This window comes from Saccopteryx bilineata, chromosome 11 (assembly GCF_036850765.1).
Source record: "Saccopteryx bilineata isolate mSacBil1 chromosome 11, mSacBil1_pri_phased_curated, whole genome shotgun sequence".
NCBI classification, from domain to species: domain Eukaryota; kingdom Metazoa; phylum Chordata; class Mammalia; order Chiroptera; family Emballonuridae; genus Saccopteryx; species Saccopteryx bilineata.
This window is the reverse complement of record NC_089500.1, coordinates 25,151,434-25,160,301: the sequence shown is the minus strand read 5'-3', so window position 1 is coordinate 25,160,301 and position 8,868 is coordinate 25,151,434. Positions and strand designations below refer to the sequence as shown.

Below are 8,868 nucleotides of genomic sequence, written 5' to 3'. Positions count from 1 at the left end.
ATTATAGGGGAAGAATGCTCTGAGATCATGAAAAATTGCATAGGCATAAAATGTTATTTCTCACATTAAGAAGTAGTGAAGTAATGTAGAAGAATTTATAGTTCTGTCAGATGATAACCATGATTATGGTTGGAGAAGAGATGAGATATATGAATGGCAGATGTATTATCCCCTTTAACCTACAAGAGTCTCAGGAAGTCACGCCTGACCAAATCTGAAGCAGTGATTAAACAATAGCATAAACAACACTTCTTAGGTAGGAGAAATGCCGTGTTTGAGTCAGCAATTACCACACACCAAGAAATATTAAAGGAGAAAGAGATACTAGAATCAGAGGTGGATTTAATGGCAGTTTCACTAGATGCACACCCCAGACCCCGACATCTGAAAGGCTCCACAAAACCCCAACTTTACACTTTTTTCTAATGTAAGGGGCCCAATATTTTCTTCTGTGCCTCTGACCAGAATGCAAGCTTTACTTTTTTAAAATTTTCAAATGGAACGAAAATCATGTAAAACAAAATATAAAATACAGCAAATGATGATAAAAAATAATGACAGTTAATAAAAGTTGTATTTTTTTTTCTTGCACCACTAAACGCCAAAGATAAGCAATATATGTTGACAAGTTTTGAAGCGAAGTGACTGTGATCAAAACATTGCAGAGTTAGCCACAACTGTATCTGGGGAAAACAAGGCCTTCTTAAGCATTCAACACTAGAGAAGACGGGATATGCTCCCTACTAGAAGGAGTTATGGGAAAACATGCTTTATTACTCTGTGAAATGAAGACAAATAAAGAACTCATGGTTGGAGAATAATTATACATCTAATGCAGTTGACAATAAAGAGTAGCCTTTAAGTGAATATGCCAAAATTTATTCTAGAAATCAAAGGCCTGCTACCTAATAATATTTTTATTTTAGCTCTGAAACCCTACAAAGATGCAATAAGAACTGGAAATGCAATGATGGGAAGAAAAAAAGGTAGACATATAACATGAATCCTGAACTGTCTAAAGAGTTATATATTAATATGAATATAATCTATGGTGTCACATATTGGAAACATGTCAGTTCTTACACAGTTGATATACAATACTAAGACAATTCAAATGAAAATACCTAAAATTAAAATATAAAAGCAGTTTTTGAAACATAAATGTGTTAGGAGGATCTTATACAATGTTATAGGCAACTGTGAAACTATGATGATTAAAGCTGATTGGCACTGGCACCTATAATAAAAAAAAGTTAAACTGCAGAAAGCAAAGTAATAATTCAGTATAGCATAAATTTCCATCACTCATTGAAAAAAAATAGACCATTAAAAATTAAACATTGGGTCAATTTTCAGCATTTGTAGTTAAAAAGAATCTCTAAGACAAAACAACCCAGAAAACCTTACAGTAGTATCTCATAACACATTATCAAATGCATTCCATATAAAAACTTAAACATAAAAAAATCATAAATATTATTGGACAAACTATTGGTAAGATTTCTATAATCAAGTTAGAGAGAATACCCTTCCAAATATGAGCAATGGCAAAATTGTATGGGAATTAATTTCTAAATTTGACAAGAAAAATTTAAAGCAAAAGTAAAAGATAAATAATAGCAGATTAGGAATACTAAGTATATCTGCGAGCAAAGAGCAATATTCTTAATAGGTGAATAGAACTTAATCATAAAAGTAACAATGAAATAAATAGACCACTCTTCTTTATTCATGGGTCTTTTTCTGTCTCTATACATAAACTCCTTGTGGTCTTCCAACCTTTTAAATCCTCCAACACCCTTTCGATAGCATGCTCTTCCCTGATTAACTGCAAGCTTCCTGTAGACATGGCCCTTGCCTATCTAGTTTGCGTCTATTTCCCAAATCCTTATCACAGGGCCCGAATTAATACATGGTAGAGTTACTGTGGAAGAATATGAATAAGAGTCCACCAGTCAGTATATAGAGATGATGATTAAATAAATGTAAAAGTTACATTTCAGTAGAAATCAAGATGCATATTAATATGACAATGCTCACAGTTGGCAAAGATGCAGAAAATGAACAAGCATTTTTCTATCATTAATGGGAATAAAAATTGCTGCAACTCTTTCTGCCATCTTGGAGCTCATGGAAGCCTGCTGAGAACAGGGCTTCCATAACAACAAATATGTCTGGAAGGCCATAGTCCAAGGCCATTTTTGCTGGCTACAAGCGGGCTCATCAGAATCAGAAGGAACACACAGTTCTTCTTAAAATTGAAGGTGTTTATGCAGGACATAAATCTGAATTCTATCGAGACAAGAGGTATGCTTTGTACAAAGCAAAGAATAACACAATGTCTCCTGGTGGCAAACCAAACAAAAGCAGAGTCACCTGGGAAAAGGTAAGTCATGCCCCTAGAGATAGTGGCATGGTTTGTGCCAAATTCTGAAGCAAACTTCCTGGTAAGGCCACTGGACACAGAATCTGTGTAAGGCTGTACCCCTTAAAGGACTTAAACTTATTGAGAAAGTAAATTAATAAAAGTGGGCTTGAAAAAAATTGGTGCAACTCTTCTAGAGGTTAGTTGTAAATATATGTAGAAAGACTAATACGCATACTCTTTGACCCAGTGATGCTACTTGTGGTAATGTTTCTGAAGAACTAATCATGATAATATTTTGAGATTTTCTTATTAGGATGTTTACATCATCCCAGCATTGATAGTAATGAAGAAATAGTGATATTTTAACTGTTCAACATTAGGTCATTGGTTAAATAAAACAAACTATCTTAATTCAGCAGAGTATTCAGCTCTCAATATGAGTTTGTGAAAGAATATTTAATGATATGTAATGTTTTTCATGATTTTTTTAAAAAACTGACAATGTTACCATATAATGAGCCAAACTTCATTATCCAACAGAAATGCATAAAGAACAAGTTTAATTTAATGATGAGAATGTTTGCCAATTGCCTAGTGTGATAATAAATGCATGGTACCAGGAGGACCCACAGGCCCTGAACTGAAATCAGTGGCAAGGGACTGGCATGTCATTTGCTTGGATATTTTTAAAGCGTGGTTTAGATCCTTTAGGACGGTTTCTTCTTTTAGGTAAATTAAGCATTCCCCTTGCATTTTTAACTGGAACAATTGATTCAAACTCATCTTTAAATAATGAGTCCTGGGTAAATCTTTTCCAAGAGGAGGCACTTCACAAGAGCCAGGGCTGGAAAGTTCTTTCTTTTCCAGTTGGTGAGCGAGGGAGAGTTTCAGAACGTTTGGCTTGGGGACCCAGCGTTAATACCCACCTAAGTCCTTGCAAGAGAGAAGCTTATGGAAAGCCTAGAGAAACAAACGAGGATTTATTTGCTTTCCTACCAACTTACAGCCATCAGTATTTTTGTTTGTGGTTTCTTGCCTCTGATCCCAGCTTTTGTTTCTGTTTTCCTAGTGACAGAGTCTGTGTCCTTTAGCACAGATACAAGGAAGTCACATACATCATTATTTGTTCAAATGCACAGATTTTCCCAGCATACCCCCTCTCCTGGCAAATCCTATCCATCCAATAAAACCATCTTTCAAAGCTTGTGGTTGTTATTTTCCTACTTTAAACACACATATCAGAGAAAAATCACTGTAGATACACATTATTCTAAACAATTTATGAGAACGTCTGGCTGGCTATATTTCCCAGTAGAAAGGATTGAGCCATTTTTATAAATGATTTATTATTGTTTTCTTCTACAGGCACCGATAAACGAGACAGAAAAATCAAAGTTAATTAAATAGAAGTAATCACGTTTTTTTTTCTTAAAAGCACATATATGTATATATTTTTATACCATTGCATCTCATGTGCATGTTAAGTTTTAGTATTCTATATGCATATGTATGAATATGGATTGGTGACATCCTTTTTTAAAAAAACTTTCTTTTCACTCATATTTGAAGATGTGACTATAAAAGGTACTAAATGGAAAACAGGAAAGCACGCCAACAACAAAGCCGGTGGGAGACATCTGGAAGAAATTAGACAAATTTCAAGGAGTACTTTTCCATTCCATCCCTGTGCCCCTGGCTAGCATGTTCTCTGTACACTGGATTCCAGCTTCAGAGAAGCTGCCAAACACGCAGGACCAGGGCACGGGCCTCCTGCCTCCTCCCCTGATCAGACACAGCCGGAGAGGCTGAGGCCAACCCCCTGCAATGACTGTCTGCGCCACTCATTGTAATGACTTTTTGTGGACACACGCACACCATTTGCTTGCTCTCTGTTAAAGAGACAGAGGGTAGGAATAGAGATTATTAAAAATTTCAAGAATAAATATAGGACTTAAGTACGAGGCTTCTTAAATAAGAGTAACAGTAAAGACTATAAACTCAAAGTTTGTCCTTAGATTATACAGCTCGTTTCAGTGTCTCTGTCATTCCACTCCCCACCTCCAGCCACCTAACCTGATTCCCATTAAACTAGGAATAGCTCACAAGCAATACCTTCAAAACTTGCTTCTCTGAGGCGGTTGAAGTTTAGAAATCATCTGTACCTGTGTTTTGCCTGCACAAAGATCAGGATTCCTAACTTTACCCTGCTCTGCTCTGCCCTACGTGGCAGACCATGGACACTTGCAAATTATATTTCATGGAGCCTTGTCAACTTGCTTCAGGTAGCACTGGTGGGAGACTGCAAAACAGGAAGAAGAAGAAGCAATGTGGTTGTTCCCTCTGTTTGGTTGGTGGTGGCCAATCAGAGTGTCCGTGTCTCCTTAGTGTCTGTGTCTCCTTGGTGACCCCAGCTGTCTCAGGGCAGCACCACCTTCCTGGCTTCCACCTCTTACAGGTGGCTTCAGATTCTAGGGTCCTGAAACCTACCTATTAACTACCTGGGGTACATTCTGTTTTTCTTACTTGATGCTGATTGACACAAAGAAAAGTATGCCAAGTGGTCAATGCAAAGTCGTCGGCTTGCACTAGAGGAACTGGGACTACCTTCTTCATTTTATCATAGTACTCCTTGACAATGTCAAGGTTTGTCACTGATTGTCCCATCCCATATTCTTCATTCCAGAAGGCTTCCTGGCTTCAGATCTCAGCTTTGATGAGCTATTTGGGAAAGTGCATGAGATTTGAAAGTAGGCCAGTTCCTAGCTGCATGCCCTGAACAAATTTCTTCAAGTCTCAGTGTTCTGCCCTCAAAATGTAAAAGATCACCTGTCCTGACAATAATAGATGTGGAATCACTTTGTTAATTGTACAACTCTATTTATTAAAGAGGCACATAAGGTGCTTTGCAAATCAGCCCACATATGCACGTTAGAATGTTTCATGCATTTATCTGGGATGTTTTAATAAACACTGCTCCATTTTATGTGGTCAGACTCTTCAGGTATGCTAAAGATGGGGTTGTAATTAGGTTACCAGAATAGAAAAAATAAAAAACCATTCAAGGCACCTGAAGTATAATTTGGGAATGGTTCAGTGCCTGAATTAGATCTGAAGTAACTCAAAGTAGACAAGTGATTTATTGACTAAATAGATAAGATTGAAAAGATCATTTTTAGTCCAACATAAGATTCTGGGTTATTCTCAATGTAATTTGTAGTTGGCAAGTTTTTGTTCAGCTAAATGGTCAAGAACCCTAAAATAAAGTAAACAAGGTCACATTTTTTTTCCTGAAGGACTATACTTCTTTAGAAAATATTATCTATAATGAAGCTGAATTCACTGAAAAAATGAATAGTGTGTCTGTAAAGTCATGATGCACTTTTGACCAGTCACAGGAAAGCAACAAAAGACGATAGAAATGTGAAATCTGCACCAAATAAAAGGAAAACTCTCCCAGTTTCATACCTATTCAGTGCAGTTCAATGTGGGCTCATGCACAGATTTTTTAGGGCTCCTTAGGCAGCTATCCCATACAGCCTCTATAGACTCGACACTGACTGATGACCTACCAAAACAGGGTTTCTCCACCCAACTGCGGTTTCCCTCAACTGCTTATCCCACCAAGTATTGTTATTCCTATGTGGTGGCGCTTCGTTATAAACGCGCCGATATTCATGTTGCACTTTGGTCACGGATTCAAATTTAGCGAGCCACAGAACATGCTGAACTTTCCTCTGTACCATCCACATCTCGACTGGCATGGTCGTGGGCTGCTCTGCTGTATACATGGTGTTACGTGATCATCTGCACATGCACACATGCTGCCACATCATCCTACAGAAACTGGGAGGGTTTTCCTTTTATTTGGTGCAGATTTCACATTTCTATCATCTTTTGTTGCTTTCCTGTGACCAGTCAAAAGTGCACCATGACTTTACGGACACACTGTATATATATAACCAAAAGAGCCATAAAATGGAAGACAGAAAAGTAATTGCCTCGTACATAAGTCAGTTAATGTTGCAATAATGCTTTGGAAAAAAGCATTCCACCATTTAGTGGCTTACATCAACAATTATTTGTTAGTTTCTCAATCTCAAATTCAGAGTTGCCTGGAGCCCTGTTAGGCTTGGCTCCAGCCTGCAGTTTGGGTTCAGATCTCTTCCATGGGTCTTCTCACTTTTCTTTGGCCAGTGTCTACTCCTGGGTGTTCTCTTGGCAAATAACAGGAGTGCAGAGGGCAAGAAGAAACATGAGATGCATATTGACATTTTGGCCCAGAGTTGTCAGACTGACATTTCAGCTTGACATGGTAAAGCTTAGCATGAATGGAGCTCTGCCCACTCCAAAGGATGGTACCATGATGTCTCCTAGCAGACAGCATGAATCTGTAATTCTAACAAGGGGAGGGCAGGAAAATTTACAAAGACTCAAACTACCACATCTTGTTCTAACTCAATCACCAACTGGACAAGAGGATTTCAGTGAACTGGGCCTTCTTTGTTTTATGTAAAATAAGGGAAAATTGGGTTTGGTCATGTCTAATGGCCTGTTCAATTTTTCATTAATTTAGAATAAATAACAAATTTATTTGTATGATTAATACATCTTCATATTAATATAATAATAAGGGATTTACTATGAATAGGATTTCACTGAAAAAAATACATAACTATTTCAGAGAACAAGCATTTTAAAAGATTCTTTTTTAAAATCATAAGTATTATGCCTGGATGATATTAATTACACATGAATTATTTTCATATGAATACTAATAGACTCTTGAAAAAACATTTACTTAGAAACATTTGTTATCCAATTAAGTTGATTTATTTTGTATAGGCCATATTTTGATTAATTAGATATGCCACTATTTCAGATGGCCCTGCATGCCAATTTGCTTCCATTTTCAAGGGCTGATAATACAGAAATTCTTGTTAGCTCAGACTCTTAGGGAAATGGCCAGGGTTGGCATAATACCCAGAGCCTTGTATGAGATCAAGGCATCTGGTTTCCAGTTCTGGCTCTGCCACCTCATCACCATGTGACTCTGGACAAATGGATGGTTTTGTGCCTTCCTTCCTCTGCAAAATGAGGAGGAGTCACAGCTGAACCACTTCACTCAGAGGATTAGAGAAATGATCAAAAGAGACTCCATGTGTAAAAGCACGTTGACAAACTAAGTCCTGAGCACATTGAACAGTTTCATTGTCAGGGAATGTTTTAATTGGTTTTATTATTTTGGTATGGTATGCCACTACATCAGGAGACAACTGCTGTCAAAAAGATGAATGATTATACTCGCAGATCCCAAGAGAGGGACATCATGTCATGCTATGGGGGTGACCATATGGGGAATCACTGGGGCTGGTCATGAGGCAGAAACAGAAGGGTGATCTATGGACAAGCTCTCTTTGTATGGTTTCCATGGGAAGGAAGAGGTAAATGTAGCATGCAAATTTCAGACTGGCTAGTTTAAACAATTTCAGCAGGTTCTAGGGCAGGAGTCCCCAAACTATGGCCCGCGGGCCACAGGCAGCCCCCTGAGGCCATTTATCCGGCCCCCACCGCACTTCCGGAAGGGGCACCTCTTTCATTGGTGGTCAGTGAGAGGAGCATAGTTCCCATTGAAATACTGGTCAGTTTGTTGATTTAAATTTACTTGTTCTTTATTTTAAATGTTATATTTGTTCCTGGTTTTTTTGTTTTGTTTTTTTTTTACTTTAAAATAAGATATGTGCAGTGTGCATAGGGATTTGTTCATAGTTTTTTTTTTATAGTCCGGCCCTCCAACGATCTGAGGGACAGTGAACTGGCCCCCTGTGTAAAAAGTTTGGGGACCCCTGTTCTAGGGCATACGGGCTGTCCCTGCATGTCTGGCACCTGGATCTAAGGTGTTTAGGGCAAATATATAGTGGCCTGGAGTGAGAGAGCCCTATAAGAGTTTTTAGGGTGTGGACTCTGGATTGGTGGGCTTGTATTTGAAAGTGCACCCCTCAGGAGTTCTACTGAGAAGTGGAGAGGATGAGAGAGGCAGAAGCCACAATGACTCAGGCATATTATCAAGCTACACAGAACAAGATGCGTCCAGTATAAGCAGGCAGGGCAGATGCTAGAGAATCAAGTCTGCAGAAGCTTAGAAACATGATTAGTATTGGACAGTGCTGCATCCTTCCTGCAGAAGTCTCCCAGAGCATTCAACTTGCTGTGTGGTTGGGATATGAGAATTATGTCACTTTCACTGGTATCTTCAGAGGGCTTCTTCACCTATCTAATAACCAATTTATAAAAGACGTTCACCCACCACCATAGGATAACTGAGAAAGAGAAATTATCTGAACACAATTTCTAAAACAGAGCTAGAGTCTTCACTTTAGATGCCTAAGAAAAAGAACTTTCAAAGCTGGAAAGGGAAGAAAACTTTTTATATCCATGGATTCTCCACAAAGAAACTGCTCTGTGGAAGTGGCACAAAGAACCCACAGTTAAAGAGCAAAGCT

The 8,868-nt window shown here is 38.2% G+C and overlaps 1 pseudogene; it reads left to right on the top strand.

Annotated features, from left to right (window-relative positions):
- Positions 1 to 2,170: 2,170 nt before the first annotated feature.
- On the top strand, positions 2,171 to 2,518 carry LOC136315037 (large ribosomal subunit protein eL33 pseudogene; annotated as a pseudogene).
- Positions 2,519 to 8,868: the final 6,350 nt, after the last annotated feature.